This window comes from Salmo trutta, unplaced genomic scaffold (assembly GCF_901001165.1).
Source record: "Salmo trutta unplaced genomic scaffold, fSalTru1.1, whole genome shotgun sequence".
NCBI lineage: Eukaryota > Metazoa > Chordata > Actinopteri > Salmoniformes > Salmonidae > Salmo > Salmo trutta.
Window position 1 is genome coordinate 4,596 of NW_021822538.1, and position 19,208 is coordinate 23,803.

Below are 19,208 nucleotides of genomic sequence, written 5' to 3' on the forward strand. Positions count from 1 at the left end.
GGGGGAATTCCTGTCCTCAGAGGCCTGATTTGTGTCCAAGTTTTGCCCCCAGCCCCCCTCAGCTAACACACCTGACTCCAATAATCACCTAATCGTGATCTTCAGTTTACAATGTAATTTGATTAATCAGCTGTGTTTGCTAGGGGATGGAGAAACAGTATGACACTAATCAGCCCCCCCCCCCGAGGACTGGAGAAGCACACCACCTGCTCTACGCGCTTCAGCACTCGGCAGTCCGTTCTGTGAGCTTGTGTGGCCTACCACTTCGAGGCTGAGCCGTTGTTGCTCCGAGAGCGTGCCACGTTTAAAGTCACTGAGCTCTTCAGTACATGACCATTCTACCGCCAAAGTTTGTCTATGGCGATTGCGTGGCTGTGTTCTCGATTTTATACACCTGTCAGCAACGGGTGTGGCTGAAATAGCCGAATCCACTAATTGTCCACATACCTTTGGCCATATAGTGTATCTTGTAATTACCTGAGCAGATCACTGTGAGTCCAGGAAGGAGATTATTAATTCTGGAACATTCCCTCAGTGCAGACTCAGACCCAGAACAGGAAACTCCAAACCCTCCAGTGGTGTTTCCAGGTAGTCCTGAAAAAGTGGAGCCACAACCCAGCTGTCTACACACTACTGTAGCTAAATACTTCCTGGTCATGACACTGGCACTGTATGTGTATCCCCAAGGCAAGTCCCAGTCAGTTCCCACAGTCCTCCACTCTCCCTGGTAGTACCACTCCACTTCACCAGCACAGCGACTGCCTCCTCCCACCAGCCTCACATCATCAGGCTCTGAGAAAAGAAAAGAGAGAGACAGTAATCTTACTATTTCCTTATTAAAACATAAACTCAGCAAAAAAAAGAAACGTCCCTTTTTTCAGGACCCTGGTCTTTCAAAGTTCATTTGTAAAAATCCAAATATCTTCACAGATCTTCATTGTAAAGGGTTTAAACACTGTTTCCCATGCTTGTTCAATGAACCTTAACCTGTTAGGGCTAGGGGGCAGTATTTACACGGCCGGATAAAAAACGTACCCAATTTAATCTGGTTACTACTCCTGCCCAGTAACTAGAATATGCATATAATTATTGGCTTTGGATAGAAAACACACTAACGTTTCTAAAACTGTTTGAATGGTGTCTGTGAGTATAACAGAACTCATATGGCAGGCAAAAACCTGAGAAGATTCCATGCAGGAAGTGGCCTGTCTGACAAGTTGTTGTTCTTCTTGCCTCTGTTTATTGAAGACTGAGGATCTTTGCTGTAACGTGACACTTCCTACGGCTCCCATAGGCTCTCAGAGCCTGGGAAAAAGCTGAACGATATCGAGGCAGGCCCAGGCTGAAACACATTATCGCTTTTGACAAGTGGCCGATCAGAGGACAATAGGCTTAGGCGCGTCCCCGAGTCGACCCCATGCTTTATTTTCTTTCGTCTGTTTACCTAAACGCAGATTCCCGGTCGGAATATTATCGCTTTTTTACGAGAAAAATGGCATAAAAATTGATTTTAAACAGCGGTTGACATGCTTCGAAGTACGGTAATGAAATATTTAGACATTTTTTGTCACCAAATGCGTCGTGCGCGTGACCCTTATTTACACTTCGGATAGTGTCTTGAACGCACAAACAAAACGCCGCTGTTTGGACATAACTATGGATTATTTTGGACCAAACCAACATTTGTTATTGAAGTAGAAGTCCTGGGAGTGCATTCTGACGAAGAACACCAAAGGTAATCAAACTTTTCTAATAGTAAATCGGAGTTTGGTGAAGGCTAAACTTGCTGGGTGTCTAAATAGCTAGCCCTGTGATGCCGGGCTATCTACTTAGAATATTGCAAAATGTGCTTTCACCAAAAAGCTATTTTAAAATCGGACATATCGAGTGCATAGAGGAGTTCTGTATCTATAATTCTTAAAATAATTGATATGCTTTTTGTGAACATTTATTGTGAGTAATTTAGTAAATTGTTAGTAAATTCCCTGGAAGTTTGCGGGGGGTATGCTAGTTCTGAACGTCACATGCTAATGTAAAAAGCTGGTTTTTGATATAAATATGAACTTGATTGAACAAAACATGCATGTATTGTATAACATAATGTCCTAGGTGTGTCATCTGATGAAGATCATCAAAGGTTAGTGCTGCATTTAGCTGTCTTCTGGGTTTTTGTGACATTATATGCTAGCTTGAAAAATGGGTGTCTGATTATTTCTGGCTGGGTACTCTGCTGACATAATCTAATGGTTTGCTTTCGTTGTAAAGCCTTTTTGAAATCGGACAGTGTGGTTAGATTAACGAGAGTCTTGTCTTCAAATAGCTGTAAAATAGTCATATGTTTGAGAAATTGAAGTAATAGCATTTCTAAGGTATTTGAAAATCACGCCATTCAATTGGCTGTTACGTAGGTGGGACGATTTGGTGCCACCTGCCCTAGAGAGGTTAACAAAAGAAAGAAACGAAAGCCAACAGTTACGTCAGGTCACAACGTACAAAACAGAAATTAACTACCCACAACAACCCTGTCAAGCCGAGCCGGTCCAAGAGTGGGAAAAGGTTACTGGTCGTGATGACATCACTGGTGAGAAGTCAGTAATGAAAAGATATTCAGTTGACTGCATGTTAGTCTGTCAGCCCCCTCTCTCTGTTGACATCTCTCTCTCTCTCCCTCTCTCTCTCTCTCCCTCCCTCTCTCTGTTGACATCTCTCTCTCTCTCTCCCCTCTGTTCTCTCTCCCTCTCTTCCCCCTCTCTCTGTTGACATCTCTCTCTCTCTCCCCTCTGTTCTCTCTCCCTCTCTCTCTCTCTCTCTCTGTTGACATCTCTCTCTCTCCCCTCTGTTCTCTCTCCCTCTCTTCCCCCAAGTCTTTCTCTCCCCGCCCTCATTCTCTCTCTCACTCCCTCCTCTCTCTCTCTCTCTCTCTCTCTCTCTCTCTCTCCCTCTCTTCCCCCAAGTCTTTCTCTCCCCGCCCTCATTCTCTCTCTCGCTCCCTCCTCTCTCTCTCTCTCTCTCTCTCTCCCTCTCTTCCCCCAAGTCTTTCTCTCCCCGCCCTCAATCTCTCTCTCTCTTCCTGACATATTGTGTTGGACCTGTTGATCTTGACTCAGGTAACAGACCTCTAGCATCTACACCCCTCCCTTCTCCTGCTCTAACATAACACCAATATTAAATATAATACATAATTCTCATTCATTTACATAGAGACATATACAATCAATCATTGACACACTGAATATACAACAGTCAGATGCATGACACCATCACAACTTAACTGACATTAGTGCCTGTCCCCAGATGGACAGTTAGGCTACAGTAAAGTACATTTACAGGTGATCACATCATTGTCCTTCTTTGAGACAGATTTCTCCTGTCTGCTTCCAGTTTCATGTTCTTTTGCTACCCCTGCAAATTATCATATATCTTAAAATATCAAAACATATCTCAGTAACTGTCACAAGTGTATATCAGTATAACAGCATCCTACCTGTTCTCCATAACAGGATCATCAATATCACTGCAGGTATCATATCTGTTTTTAACTGGGGCTCCACTGAGCTATACCAGCCTACTGTCTTGGAGAGTGGACTGAAGAGTGGGAAATACTGCTAGGCTATATGACCTCTATGTCATTAGTTCATTAGGACTTTGATGTGAGATAAACTTCTCAGCAACTTATCTTAGATCAGTGGTTAAAACCTGTTGAGGCCAGGGGGCAGGATCTTATCCCGGTATTGGGATTCATTGTCATGTGACCATGGCGGGGAATTCAAAACTGCAAGAGTAATCATTTCAAATAATCAAATAATCAACTATTTTCCTCCATTTGAAAGATATATCTCCTAAATCTAACCACGCTGTCCGATTTTCAGAGGCTTTACGGAGAATGCATAAAGTTAGGTTATGTGAGGAGAGTACATTGACAATAGCTGCGTGTAATGTTTAGCCAATTCAAAGAAGGGCATCAACAGACAGAAAACTAGCTAGAATTATGCACTTACCTTTGACAATCTGCATCAGATGACACTCATAGGACATTATGTTAGACAATACATGCATTTTTAGTTCCATCAAGTTCATATTTATATCCAAAAACAGCATTTACAGTCACGGTGAAATTCAGAATTTTTTTCAGCTCGAATGCTCCCAGTGAATCCAGCATTACAAATCACGGAATTACTATTCGAAAACATTGGTAAATTATAATATTGTCATTCAAAGAATAATATATTATCATCTCGTAATTGCTACCGAATGGCCAGATCTCGAAATAACTTTACTGGGAAATCACATTTTGCTATAAACTGGGTACTATGCTAACAACATAAGCTAAGCTATAAGCTAAGCTAAGCTATACCGTTAGCATTAGCATCATCTAATATCGATAATAACATTCTAAATATCCCCTTACCTTTGATTATCTCCATCAGAAGGCGCTGCCAGCGATCCCAGGTCCAGAACAAATGTGGTTTCTTTTGATAAAGTTCATAATTTATGTCCAAATAGTTAGCGTTCAGTAGGCTCCCACAAAATGAGGTGGGCAGTGTAAAGTCACGCCGAAAAGCTAAAGAAAACCTAGTAAATAATCTATTTACGTTTCTTCAAACATGTCAAACGTTGTTTAGCATTAATCTTTTGGTCCATTTTTAACGTGAAACATCAGTAAACATCAGTAATATTTTCACACAACCTATCAAGTGTCTAGAATAAACGATTATGACAAAGACACTCTTCTCAGATTCATGCGCAGGCGCAAAAAATGAAGTGATGACGTGTCAACTTGTAAGCTTTCTAATTCGGTCTGTATTCATGACAGATGCTTCCAACAACTTTCTAAAGATCGTTGACATCTAGTGGAAGCCGTAGGAGTTGCGAACTGAATCCTTTCTCACTGTGGTATCTTTAAAACAATGACACTAAATAGTACAGTCACAAAATTCTCATTTTTTTTAATCTATTTTTCACAGGTTTTTGCCTGCAATATGAGTTTTGTTATACTTACAGACACCATTCAAACTGTTTTAGAAAATTCAGAGTGTTTTCTATCCGAATGTGTTAATAATATGCATATCCTAGCTTCTGAGTTGGTGTAGGAGGCAGTTAAAAATGGGCACATATTTTTTTCAAAATTCTCAATACTGCCCCCGTGGCCCGTAGAGGTTAAACACACTACAGCAAACTGAAAAACTCCACAGGAAACTGCTGACAGAGCAGCAACCTTTCACACAGTGTGTGCTATAATATCACCTCTAACTTTCTACAGCTTGAGTTCACCTCTTATAAAATATTGGCTTAATGTTCCAGCACCTAAATATAAACAGTACCAGCACCCAAAATGAGTACTGATCAGATCTCATGTTAGAGCAGGAGAAGGGGGGAGGGGGGGATGTGGTGTAGAAGCTAGAGGTCTGTTGCCCAAGTCAACTCAACAGGTCTGATGCTATATGTCAGGGTCAGGCTGGGCTGGGACAAGAGAGGAAAAGTCAGTGATAAAATGATATTCTCGCTCTAACCCCTTCCTCCATCTTGTCCGTCACCTTCCCTCCCCTCTCTCTGGTTCTGACCATTACTCTCCCTCCCTCCCTCCCTCCATCCCTCCCTGCTTCTAATACATATGATGTAAAGGGGAGGGAGAATGAGATCAGGAGAGGGGGAGAAGAGGAGAGTGTGGAGAAGTACATATGAGACAGTTTGGACCAATGTAGCCTTGTGGTTGATTAAAAGACTCCCCCCATCCACAAAAGGGGACATATTTGTTATGTGGTTGATTAAAAAACCCTGGGGTCTAAAAAAACACTAGGGCTGAGAGGGCCCTAGTGGAGACGACTGGCTGAGAGGTTCCTAGTGGAGACGGCTGGCTGAGAGGTTCCTAGTGGAGACGGCTGGCTGAGAGGTTCCTAGTGGAGATGGCTGGCTGAGAGGGCCCTAGTGGAGACAACTGGCTGAGAGGGTCCTAGTGGAGATGGCTGGCTGAGAGGGCCCTAGTGGAGATGGCTGGCTGAGAGGGCCCTAGAGGGGACGACTGGCTGAGAGGGCCCTAGTGGAGATGGCTGGCTGAGAGGGCCCTAGTGGAGACGGCTGGCTGAGAGGGCCCTAGTGGAGACGGCTGACTGAGAGGGTCCTAGTGGAGACGGCTGACTGAGAGGGTCCTAGTGGAGACGACTGACTGAGAGGGCCCTAGTGGAGATGGCTGAAGAGAGAGGGCCCTAGAGGGGACGACTGGCTGAGAGGGCCCTAGTGGAGACGACTGACTGAGAGGGCCCTAGTGGAGACGGCTGGCTGAGAGGGCCCTAGTGGAGACGGCTGGCTAGAGGGTCCTAGTGGAGACGACTGAAGAGAGAGGGCCCTAGAGGGGACGACTGGCTGAGAGGGCCCTAGTGGAGACGGCTGGCTGAGAGGGCCCTAGTGGAGACGGCTGGCTAGAGGGTCCTAGTGGAGACGACTGAAGAGAGAGGGCCCTAGAGGGGACGACTGGCTGAGAGGGCCCTAGTGGAGATGGCTGGCTGAGAGGGTCCTAGAGGGGACGGCTGGCTGAGAGGATCCTAGTGGAGACGGCTGGCTGAGAGGGCCCTAGTGGAGATGGCTGGCTGAGAGGTTCCTAGTGGAGATGGCTGGCTGAGAGGGCCCTAGTGGAGATGGCTGAAGAGAGAGGGCCCTAGTGGAGACGGCTGGCTGAGAGCAGCACCACCACCCACCACCCAGGACCCAGCAACCAGCACCCACAAACCAGCACCACAACCCACTACCCACCATCCAGTACCCAGCACCCACCACCCAGCACCCACCATCCACCACCAAACACCCACCACCCAGCACCACCCAGTACCCACCACCCAGCACCCAGCACCCACCACCCACCACCCAGCACGCACCACCCAGCACCCACTACCCCACCAGCCACACCCACCACACTCAGTACCCTCAGAACCCTCAATACCCAGCACCCTCAGCACCCACCACTGATAAAATAATTTATACGTTTAAGGTTTTGACTAAATGATTCCACCCTGAAAATATATAACTGAGAGATTATCATACTAATTCTATAAAACTGTTAACCCAATCCCAAGATTCTCCACTGAGTTTATTTGTGTGCCAAATTCACATTTACACAACTACTACTTTCCAGAATGTTGATGTATAATTTCTAGAGTAGAGTGGCATGGTGGCCAAGTGGTAAGACGTCGGTCTTGTCAACCGAAGATCATGGGTTCAAATCCCGTCCGTGACTGTATGAAAGACATGTGAAATCATGGACCTGTGCTTTTATTGGAGGACTTTGCAGAAAAAGCAAGTTGTATCAATATTGCAACACAGCTATTATAGTAAGGGGATGTATCTCTATGGTAGAGCCAGTACTTTACATGTATGCGGTCCAACGATAATCCCCAACTTCTCTGTTGAGTGTAATTAGTTGTTAAATTATCTTTTGCACAACTCCCACTTTCCAGAATGTTGACATTCTAAGAAGGAAATAGATATGCTAAATCATCTGTTTCTGTAAACTGAAGCACATGGGTTCAATCCTTGTTCAACGTTTATGGAAGATAGCTGATATTATGGAAATGTACATTCATTAGAACAGTGTAAAGAAAAGGTAAATTGTATTGATATGACCACTGCGACCTGAATGCTCTAGTCGGCTGGCCCTCGCTACCTATTCGTCACCAGACCCACTGGCTCCAGGTCATCTATAAGTCTATGCTAGGTAAAGCTCCGCCTTATCTCAGCTCACTGGTCACGATAACAACACCCACCCGTAGCACACGCTCCAGCAGGTATATCTCACTGGTCATCCCCCAAAGCCAACACCTCCTTTGCCCGCCTTTCCTTCCAGTTCTCTGCTGCCAATGACTGGAACGAATTGCACAAAATCGCTGAAGCTGGAGACTTATATTTCCCTCAATAACTTTAAACATCAGCTATCTGAGCAGCTAACCGATCGCTGCAGCTGTACATAGCCCATCTGTAAATAGCCCACCCAATCGACCTACTTCATCCACATATTGTTTTTATTTACTTTCTGCTCTTTTGCACACCAGTATTTCTACTTGCACATCATCATCTGCTCATCTATCACTCCAGTGTTAATTTGCTAAATTGTAATTACTTCGCTACTATGGCCTATTTATTATCTTACCTCCTCATGCCATTTGCACACACTGTATATAGACTTTCTTCTTTTCTATTGTGTTATTGACTGTACGCTTGTTTATTCCATTTGTAACACTGTGTTGTTGTTTGTGTCGCACTGCTTTGCTTTATCTTGGCCAGGTCGCAGTTCTAATTGACAACTTGTTCTCCACTAGCTTACCTGGTTAAATAAAGATGAAATAAAATTTAAAAAAGAAACATTTTTTTCTTTCCCAGAAAGGGGATGTAGCTCAGTGGTAGAGCGAATTCTTTGCATGTATGAGGTCCTGGGTTCTATCCCCAACTTCTCCATTTAAAATTATTGCATTGACCCAACTCCTACTTTACAGAATGTTGAAATTTTAAGCAGGAAACAGAGATTTGCTAAATAATTTGGTCTTGTAATCTGAAGAACATGCGTTCAATCCCTGTTCCTACATTTATAGAACAGAAGTGGCATTGTTGCCAACTTCTATGGCGTCATTTTCAAAAACTGAAGTTCATGGGTTCGATCCCAGTCTGTACCTGGTTTAAGAATTGCTGCTATCATTTCATTGTAGTTTCAATGGAGTGGTGTATATAAAAAGTACATTCTATTGATATTGCATTTTATCTGCAAATGAAATGGGATGGAAGCTCAGAGGGGGAGTGCATGCAAAATATGTATGAGGTCCTCGGTTCAATACCAAGATTCTCCACTGAGCTTATTTGTGTGCCAAATTCACATTTACAAAACTACTACTTTCTCAGAATGTTGATGTATAATTTGTAGAGTAGAGAGGCATGGTGGCCAAGTGGTAAGGCGTCGATCTCGTAAACCGAAGATTATGGGTTCAAATCCCGTCCGCGCCTGTATGAAAGACATCTGATATCATGGACCGGTGCTCTTATTGGAGGACTTTCCAGAAAAAGCAAGGTGTATCAATATTGCAACACAGCTATTATAGTAAGGGGATGTATCTCTATGGTCGATCCAGTACTTTACATGTATGCGGTCCAACGTTAATCCCCAACTTCTCTGTTGATTGTATTTAGTTGTTAAATTATCTTTTGCACAACTCCCACTTTCCAGAATGTTGACATTCTAAGAAGGGAATAGATATGCTAAATCATCTGTTTCTGTAAACTGAAGCACATGGGTTCAATCCTTGTTCCACGTTTATGGAAGTTAGCTGATATTATGGAAATGTACATTCATTAGAACAGTGTAAAGAAAAGGTAAATTCTATTGATATGACCACTGCGACCTGTATGCTCTGGTCGGCTGGCCCTCGCTACCTATTCGTCACCAGACCCTCTGGCTCCAGGTCATCTATAAGTCTATGCTAGGTAAAGCTCCGCCTTATCTCAGCTCACTGGTCACGATAACAACACCGACCCGTAGCACGCGCTACAGCAGGTATATCTCACTGGTCATCCCCAAAGCCAACACCTCTTTTGGCCGCCTTTCCTTCCAGTTCTCTGCTGCCAATGACTTGAACGAATTGCAAAAATCGCTGAAGCTGGAGACTTATATTTCCCTCACTAACTTTAAACATCAGCTATCTGAGCAGCTAACCGATCGCTGCAGCTGTACATAGCCCATCTGTAAATAGCCCACCCAATCTACCTACCTCATCCACATATTGTTTTGATTTACTTTCTGCTCTTTTGCACACCAGTATTTTTACTTGCACATCATCATCTGCTCATCTATCACTCCAGTATTAATTTGCTAAATTGTAATTACTTCGCTACTATGGCCTATTTTTTGCCGTACCTCCTCATTCCATTTGCACACACTGAATATAGACTTTCTTTTTTTCTATTGTGTTATTGACTGTACGCTTGTTTATTCCATTTGTAACTCTATGTTGTTGTTTGTGTCGCACTGCTTTGCTTTATCTTGGCCAGGTCGCAGTTCTAAATGAGAACTTGTTCTCCACTAGCTTACCTGGTTAAATTAAGATGAAATACAATAAAAGAAGAAACATTTTTTTCTTTCCCAGAAAGGGGATGTAGCTCAGCGGTAGAGCGCATGCATTGCGTGTATGAGGTTCTGGGTTCAATCCCCAGCTTTTCCATTTAAAATTATTGCATTGACCCAACTCCTACTTTACAGAATGTTTAAATTTTATGCAGGAAACAGAGATGTGCTAAATAATTTGGTCTTGTAATCTGAAGAACATGCGTTCAATCCCTGTTTGTACATTTATAGAACAGAAGTGGCATTGTTGCCAACTTCTATGGCGTCATTTTCAAAAACTGAAGTTCATGGGTTCGATAACAGTCTGTACCTGGATTAAGAATTGCTGCTATCATTTCATTGTAGTTTCAATGGAGTGGTGTATATAAAAAGTACATTGTATTGATATTGCATTTTATCTGCAAATGAAATGGGATGGAAGCTCAGAGGGGGAGTGCATGCAAAATATGTATGAGGTCCTCGGTTCAATCCCAAGATTCTCCACTGAGTTTATTTGTGTGCCAAATTCACATTTACACAACTACTACTTTCCAGAATGTTGATGTATAATTTGTAGAGTAGAGTGGCATGGTGGCCAAGTGGTAAGGCGTCGGTATCGTAAACTGAAGATCATGGGTTCAAATCCCGTCCGTGCCTGTATGAAAGACATCTGATATCATGGACCGGTGCTCTTATTGGAGGACTTTCCAGAAAAAGCAAGGTGTATCAATATTGCAACACAGCTATTATAGTAAGGGGATGTATCTCTATGGTCGATCCAGTACTTTACATGTATGCGGTCCAACGTTAATCCCCAACTTCTCTGTTGATTGTATTTAGTTGTTAAATTATCTTTTGCACAACTCCCACTTTCCAGAATATTGACATTCTAAGAAGGAAATAGATATGCTAAATCATCTGTTTCTGTAAACTGAAGCACATTGGTTCAATCCTTGTTCCACGTTTATGGAAGATAGCTGATATTATGGAAATGTACATTCATTAGAACAGTGTAAAGAAAAGGTAAATTGTATTGATATGACCACTGCGACCTGTATGCTCTAGTCGGCTGGCCCTCGCTACCTATTCGTCACCAGACCCACTGGCTCCAGGTCATCTATAAGTCTATGCTAGGTAAAGCTCCGCCTTATCTCAGCTCACTGGTCACGATAACAACACCGACCCGTAGCACGCGCTACAGCAGGTATATCTCACTGGTCATCCCCAAAGCCAACACCTCTTTTGGCCGCCTTTCCTTCCAGTTCTCTGCTGCCAATGACTGGAACGAATTGCAAAAATCGCTGAAGCTGGAGACTTCTATTTCCCTCACTAACTTTAAACATCAGCTATCTGAGCAGCTAACCGATCGCTGCAGCTGTACATAGCCCATCTGTAAATAGCCCACCCAATCTACCTACCTCATCGACATATTGTTTTTATTTACTTTCTGCTCTTTTGCACACCAGTATTTTTACTTGCACATCATCATCTGCTCATCTATCACTCCAGTATTAATTTGCTAAATTGTAATTACTTCGCTACTATGGCCTATTTTTTGCCGTACCTCCTCATGCCATTTGCACACACTGTATATAGACTTTCTTTTTTTCTATTGTGTTATTGACTGTACGCTTGTTTATTCCATTTGTAACTCTGTGTTGTTGTTTGTGTCGCACTGCTTTGCTTTATCTTGGCCAGGTCGCAGTTCTAAATGAGAACTTGTTCTCCACGAGCTTACCTGGTTAAATAAAGATGTTATAAAATTAAAAAAAGAAACGTTTCTTTCTTCCCCAGGAAGGGGATGTAGCTCAGTGGTAGAGCGCATGCTTTGCATGTATGAAGTCCTGGGTTCTATCCCCAACTTCTCCATTTAAAATTATTGCATTGACCCAACTCCTACTTTACAGAATGTTGAAATTTTAAGCAGGAAACAGAGATGTGCTAAATAATTTGGTCTTGTAATCTGAAGAACATGCGTTCAATCCCATGCGTTCAATCCCTGTTTGTAAATTTATAGAACAGAAGTGGCATTGTTGCCAACTTTTATGGCGCCATTTTCAAAAACTGAAGTTCATGGGTTCGATCCCAGTCTGTACCTGGTTTATGAATTGCTGCTATCATTTCATTGTAGTTTCAATGGAGCGGTGTATATAAAAAGTACATTGTATTAATATTGCATTTTATCTGCAAATGAAATGGGATGGAAGCTCAGAGGGGGAGTGCATGCAAAATATGTATGAGGTCCTCGGTTCAATCCCAAGATTCTCCACTGAGTTTATTTGTGTGCCAAATTCACATTTACACAACTACTACTTTCCAGAATGTTGATGTATAATTTCTAGAGTAGAGTGGCATGGTGGCCAAGTGGTAAGACGTCGGTCTTGTCAACCGAAGATCATGGGTTCAAATCCCGTCCGTGACTGTATGAAAGACATGTGAAATCATGGACCTGTGCTTTTATTGGAGGACTTTGCAGAAAAAGCAAGTTGTATCAATATTGCAACACAGCTATTATAGTAAGGGGATGTATCTCTATGGTAGAGCCAGTACTTTACATGTATGCGGTCCAACGATAATCCCCAACTTCTCTGTTGAGTGTAATTAGTTGTTAAATTATCTTTTGCACAACTCCCACTTTCCAGAATGTTGACATTCTAAGAAGGAAATAGATATGCTAAATCATCTGTTTCTGTAAACTGAAGCACATGGGTTCAATCCTTGTTCAACGTTTATGGAAGACAGCTGATATTATGGAAATGTACATTCATTAGAACAGTGTAAAGAAAAGGTAAATTGTATTGATATGACCACTGCGACCTGAATGCTCTAGTCGGCTGGCCCTCGCTACCTATTCGTCACCAGACCCACTGGCTCCAGGTCATCTATAAGTCTATGCTAGGTAAAGCTCCGCCTTATCTCAGCTCACTGGTCACGATAACAACACCCACCCGTAGCACACGCTCCAGCAGGTATATCTCACTGGTCATCCCCCAAAGCCAACACCTCCTTTGCCCGCCTTTCCTTCCAGTTCTCTGCTGCCAATGACTGGAACGAATTGCACAAAATCGCTGAAGCTGGAGACTTATATTTCCCTCAATAACTTTAAACATCAGCTATCTGAGCAGCTAACCGATCGCTGCAGCTGTACATAGCCCATCTGTAAATAGCCCACCCAATCGACCTACTTCATCCACATATTGTTTTTATTTACTTTCTGCTCTTTTGCACACCAGTATTTCTACTTGCACATCATCATCTGCTCAACTATCACTCCAGTGTTAATTTGCTAAATTGTAATTACTTCGCTACTATGGCCTATTTATTATCTTACCTCCTCATGCCATTTGCACACACTGTATATAGACTTTCTTTTTTTCTATTGTGTTATTGACTGTACGCTTGTTTATTCCATTTGTAACACTGTGTTGTTGTTTGTGTCGCACTGCTTTGCTTTATCTTGGCCAGGTCGCAGTTCTAATTGACAACTTGTTCTCCACTAGCTTACCTGGTTAAATAAAGATGAAATAAAATTTAAAAAAGAAACATTTTTTTCTTTCCCAGAAAGGGGATGTAGCTCAGTGGTAGAGCGAATTCTTTGCATGTATGAGGTCCTGGGTTCTATCCCCAGCTTCTCCATTTAAAATTATTGCATTGACCCAACTCCTACTTTACAGAATGTTGAAATTTTAAGCAGGAAACAGAGATTTGCTAAATAATTTGGTCTTGTAATCTGAAGAACATGCGTTCAATCCCTGTTCCTACATTTATAGAACAGAAGTGGCATTGTTGCCAACTTTTATGGCGTCATTTTCAAAAACTGAAGTTCATGGGTTCGATCCCAGTCTGTACCTGGTTTAAGAATTGCTGCTATCATTTCATTGTAGTTTCAATGGAGTGGTGTATATAAAAAGTACATTGTATTGATATTGCATTTTATCTGCAAATGAAATGGGATGGAAGCTCAGAGGGGGAGTGCATGCAAAATATGTATGAGGTCCTCGGTTCAATACCAAGATTCTCCACTGAGTTTATTTATGTGCCAAATTCACATTTACAAAACTACTACTTTCTCAGAATGTTGATGTATAATTTGTAGAGTAGAGAGGCATGGTGGCCAAGTGGTAAGGCGTCGATCTCGTAAACCGAAGATTTTGGGTTCAAATCCCGTCCGCGCCTGTATGAAAGACATCTGATATCATGGACCGGTGCTCTTATTGGAGGACTTTCCAGAAAAAGCAAGGTGTATCAATATTGCAACACAGCTATTATAGTAAGGGGATGTATCTCTATGGTCGATCCAGTACTTTACATGTATGCGGTCCAACGTTAATCCCCAACTTCTCTGTTGATTGTATTTAGTTGTTAAATTATCTTTTGCACAACTCCCACTTTCCAGAATGTTGACATTCTAAGAAGGAAATAGATATGCTAAATCATCTGTTTCTGTAAACTGAAGCACATGGGTTCAATCCTTGTTCCACGTTTATGGAAGTTAGCTGATATTATGGAAATGTACATTCATTAGAACAGTGTAAAGAAAAGGTAAATTCTATTGATATGACCACTGCGACCTGTATGCTCTAGTCGGCTGGCCCTCGCTACCTATTCGTCACCAGACCCTCTGGCTCCAGGTCATCTATAAGTCTATGCTAGGTAAAGCTCCGCCTTATCTCAGCTCACTGGTCACGATAACAACACCGACCCGTAGCACACGCTACAGCAGGTATATCTCACTGGTCATCCCCAAAGCCAACACCTCTTTTGGCCGCCTTTCCTTCCAGTTCTCTGCTGCCAATGACTTGAACGAATTGCAAAAATCGCTGAAGCTGGAGACTTATATTTCCCTCACTAACTTTAAACATCAGCTATCTGAGCAGCTAACCGATCGCTGCAGCTGTACATAGCCCATCTGTAAATAGCCCACCCAATCTACCTACCTCATCCACATATTGTTTTGATTTACTTTCTGCTCTTTTGCACACCAGTATTTTTACTTGCACATCATCATCTGCTCATCTATCACTCCAGTATTAATTTGCTAAATTGTAATTACTTCGCTACTATGGCCTATTTTTTGCCGTACCTCCTCATTCCATTTGCACACACTGAATATAGACTTTCTTTTTTTCTATTGTGTTATTGACTGTACGCTTGTTTATTCCATTTGTAACTCTATGTTGTTGTTTGTGTCGCACTGCTTTGCTTTATCTTGGCCAGGTCGCAGTTCTAAATGAGAACTTGTTCTCCACTAGCTTACCTGGTTAAATTAAGATGAAATACAATAAAAGAAGAAACATTTTTTTCTTTCCCAGAAAGGGGATGTAGCTCAGTGGTAGAGCGCATGCTTGCAGTGTATGAGGTCTGGGTTCAATCCCCAGCTTTTCCATTTAAAATTATTGCATTGACCCAACTCCTACTTTACAGAATGTTTAAATTTTATGCAGGAAACAGAGATGTGCTAAATAATTTGGTCTTGTAATCTGAAGAACATGCGTTCAATCCCTGTTTGTACATTTATAGAACAGAAGTGGCATTGTTGCCAACTTCTATGGCGTCATTTTCAAAAACTGAAGTTCATGGGTTCGATCCCAGTCTGTACCTGGTTTAAGAATTGCTGCTATCATTTCATTGTAGTTTCAATGGAGTGGTGTATATAAAAAGTACATTGTATTGATATTGCATTTTATCTGCAAATGAAATGGGATGGAAGCTCAGAGGGGGAGTGCATGCAAAATATGTATGAGGTCCTCGGTTCAATCCCAAGATTCTCCACTGAGTTTATTTGTGTGCCAAATTCACATTTACACAACTACTACTTTCCAGAATGTTGATGTATAATTTGTAGAGTAGAGTGGCATGGTGGCCAAGTGGTAAGGCGTCGGTCTCGTAAACTGAAGATCATGGGTTCAAATCCCGTCCGTGCCTGTATGAAAGACATCTGATATCATGGACCGGTGCTCTTATTGGAGGACTTTCCAGAAAAAGCAAGGTGTATCAATATTGCAACACAGCTATTATAGTAAGGGGATGTATCTCTATGGTCGATCCAGTACTTTACATGTATGCGGTCCAACGTTAATCCCCAACTTCTCTGTTGATTGTATTTAGTTGTTAAATTATCTTTTGCACAACTCCCACTTTCCAGAATATTGACATTCTAAGAAGGAAATAGATATGCTAAATCATCTGTTTCTGTAAACTGAAGCACATTGGTTCAATCCTTGTTCCACGTTTATGGAAGATAGCTGATATTATGGAAATGTACATTCATTAGAACAGTGTAAAGAAAAGGTAAATTGTATTGATATGACCACTGCGACCTGTATGCTCTAGTCGGCTGGCCCTCGCTACCTATTCGTCACCAGACCCACTGGCTCCAGGTCATCTATAAGTCTATGCTAGGTAAAGCTCCGCCTTATCTCAGCTCACTGGTCACGATAACAACACCGACCCGTAGCACGCGCTACAGCAGGTATATCTCACTGGTCATCCCCAAAGCCAACACCTCTTTTGGCCGCCTTTCCTTCCAGTTCTCTGCTGCCAATGACTGGAACGAATTGCAAAAATCGCTGAAGCTGGAGACTTATATTTCCCTCACTAACTTTAAACATCAGCTATCTGAGCAGCTAACCGATCGCTGCAGCTGTACATAGCCCATCTGTAAATAGCCCACCCAATCTACCTACCTCATCCACATATTGTTTTTATTTACTTTCTGCTCTTTTGCACACCAGTATTTTTACTTGCACATCATCATCTGCTCATCTATCACTCCAGTATTAATTTGCTAAATTGTAATTACTTCGCTACTATGGCCTATTTTTTGCCGTACCTCCTCATGCCATTTGCACACACTGTATATAGACTTTCTTTTTTTCTATTGTGTTATTGACTGTACGCTTGTTTATTCCATTTGTAACTCTGTGTTGTTGTTTGTGTCGCACTGCTTTGCTTTATCTTGGCCAGGTCGCAGTTCTAAAGGAGAACTTGTTCTCCACTAGCTTACCTGGTTAAATAAAGATGAAATAAAATAAAAAAATAAACATTTTTTTCTTTCCCAGAAAGGGGATGTAGCTCAGTGGTAGAGCGCATGCTTCGCATGTATGAGGTCCTGGGTTCAATCCCCAGCTTCTCCATTTAAAATTATTGCATTGACCCAACTCCTACTTTACAGAATGTTGAAATTTTAAGCAGGAAACAGAGATGTGCTAAATAATTTAGTCTTGTAATCTGAAGAACATGCGTTCAATCCCTGTTTGTACATTCATAGAACAGACGTGGCATTGTTGCCAACTTTTATGGCGTCATTTTCAAAAACTGAAGTTCATGGGTTCGATCCCAGTCTGTACCTGGTTTAAGAATTGCTGCTATCATTTCATTGTAGTTTCAATGGAGTGGTGTATATAAAAAGTACATTGTATTGATATTGCATTTTATCTGCAAATGAAATGGGATGGAAGCTCAGAGGGGGAGTGCATGCAAAATACGTATGAGGTCCTCGGTTCAATACCAAGATTCTCCACTGAGTTTATTTGTGTGCCAAATTCACATTTACACAACTACTACTTTCCAGAATGTTGATGTATAACTTGTAGAGTAGAGTGGCATGGTGGCCAAGTGGTAAGGCGTCGGTCTCGTAAACCGAAGATCATGGGTTCAAATCCCGTCCGTGCCTGTATGAAAGACATCTGATATCATGGACCGGTGCTCTTATTGGAGGACTTTCCAGAAAAAGCAAGGTGTATCAATATTGCAACACAGCTATTATAGTAAGGGGATGTATCTCTATGGTCGATCCAGTACTTTACATGTATGCGGTCCAACGTTAATCCCCAACTTCTCTGTTGATTGTATTAGTTGTTAAATTATCTTTTGCACAACTCCCACTTTCCAGAATGTTGACATTCTAAGAAGGAAATAGATATGCTAAATCATCTGTTTCTGTAAACTGAAGCACATTGGTTCAATCCTTGTTCCACGTTTATGGAAGATAGCTGATATTATGGAAATGTACATTCATTAGAACAGTGTAAAGAAAGGTAAATTGTATTGATATGACCACTGCGACCTGTATGCTCTACTCGGCTGGCCCTCGCTACCTATTCGTCACCAGACCCACTGGCTCCAGGTCATCTATAAGTCTATGCTAGGTAAAGCTCCGCCTTATCTCAGCTCACTGGTCACGATAACAACACCGACCCGTAGCACGCGCTACAGCAGGTATATCTCACTGGTCATCCCCAAAGCCAACACCTCTTTTGGCCGCCTTTCCTTCCAGTTCTCTGCTGCCAATGACTGGAACGAATTGCAAAAATCGCTGAAGCTGGAGACTTCTATTTCCCTCAATAAACTTTAAAACATCAGCTATCTGAGCAGCTAACCGATCGCTGCAGCTGTACATAGCCCATCTGTAAATAGCCCACCCAATCTACTACCTCATCCACATATTGTTTTTTATTTACTTTCTGCTCTTTTGCACACCAGTATTTTTACTTGCACATCATCATCTGCTCATCTATCACTCCAGTATTAATTTGCTAAATTGTAATTACTTCGCTACTATGGCCTATTTTTTGCCGTACCTCCTCATTGCCATTTGCACACACTGTATATAGACTTTCTTTTTTCTATTGTGTTATTGACTGTACGCTTGTTTATTTCATTTGTAACTCTGTGTTGTTGTTTGTGTCGCACTGCTTGCTTTATCTTGGCCAGGTCGCAGTTCTAAAGGAGAACTTGTTCTCCACTAGCTTACCTGGTTAAATAAAGATGAAATAAAATAAAAAAATAAACATTTTTTTCTTTCCCAGAAAGGGGATGTAGCTCAGTGGTAGAGCGCATGCTTCGCATGTATGAGGGTCCTGGGTTCAATCCCCAGCTTCTCCATTAAAATTATTGCATTGACCCAACTCCTACTTTACAGAATGTTGAAATTTTAAGCAGGAAACAGAGATGTGCTAAATAATTTAGTCTTGTAATCTGAAGAACATGCGTTCAATCCCTGTTTGTACATTCATAGAACAGACGTGGCATTGTTGCCAACTTTTATGGCGTCATTTTCAAAAACTGAAGTTCATGGGTTCGATCCCAGTCTGTACCTGGTTTAAGAATTGCTGCTATCATTTCATTGTAG

General features: G+C 42.0%; 10 non-coding genes across 10 annotated transcripts; all 10 read left to right on the forward strand.

The window, feature by feature from the left end:
- The first annotated feature begins 7,156 nt into the window (after positions 1-7,156).
- trnat-ugu (transfer RNA threonine (anticodon UGU)) lies at positions 7,157-7,228 on the forward strand. The gene has a single exon. It is a non-coding gene; the product is annotated as a tRNA-Thr (tRNA).
- A 1,682-nt stretch (positions 7,229-8,910) lies between these two features.
- On the forward strand, positions 8,911-8,982 carry trnat-cgu (transfer RNA threonine (anticodon CGU)). Its single transcript has one exon. It is a non-coding gene; the product is annotated as a tRNA-Thr (tRNA).
- A 1,678-nt stretch (positions 8,983-10,660) lies between these two features.
- Positions 10,661-10,732, forward strand: trnat-cgu (transfer RNA threonine (anticodon CGU)). The gene has a single exon. It is a non-coding gene; the product is annotated as a tRNA-Thr (tRNA).
- A 1,693-nt stretch (positions 10,733-12,425) lies between these two features.
- trnat-ugu (transfer RNA threonine (anticodon UGU)) lies at positions 12,426-12,497 on the forward strand. Its single transcript has one exon. It is a non-coding gene; the product is annotated as a tRNA-Thr (tRNA).
- Positions 12,498-14,179: 1,682 nt separating this feature from the next.
- trnat-cgu (transfer RNA threonine (anticodon CGU)) lies at positions 14,180-14,251 on the forward strand. Its single transcript has one exon. It is a non-coding gene; the product is annotated as a tRNA-Thr (tRNA).
- Positions 14,252-15,390: 1,139 nt separating this feature from the next.
- trnac-gca (transfer RNA cysteine (anticodon GCA)) lies at positions 15,391-15,461 on the forward strand. Its single transcript has one exon. It is a non-coding gene; the product is annotated as a tRNA-Cys (tRNA).
- A 467-nt stretch (positions 15,462-15,928) lies between these two features.
- Positions 15,929-16,000, forward strand: trnat-cgu (transfer RNA threonine (anticodon CGU)). Its single transcript has one exon. It is a non-coding gene; the product is annotated as a tRNA-Thr (tRNA).
- Positions 16,001-17,139: 1,139 nt separating this feature from the next.
- On the forward strand, positions 17,140-17,211 carry trnaa-cgc (transfer RNA alanine (anticodon CGC)). Its single transcript has one exon. It is a non-coding gene; the product is annotated as a tRNA-Ala (tRNA).
- Positions 17,212-17,678: 467 nt separating this feature from the next.
- On the forward strand, positions 17,679-17,750 carry trnat-cgu (transfer RNA threonine (anticodon CGU)). The gene has a single exon. It is a non-coding gene; the product is annotated as a tRNA-Thr (tRNA).
- Positions 17,751-18,888: 1,138 nt separating this feature from the next.
- Positions 18,889-18,961, forward strand: trnaa-cgc (transfer RNA alanine (anticodon CGC)). Its single transcript has one exon. It is a non-coding gene; the product is annotated as a tRNA-Ala (tRNA).
- The last annotated feature ends 247 nt before the right edge of the window (positions 18,962-19,208 follow it).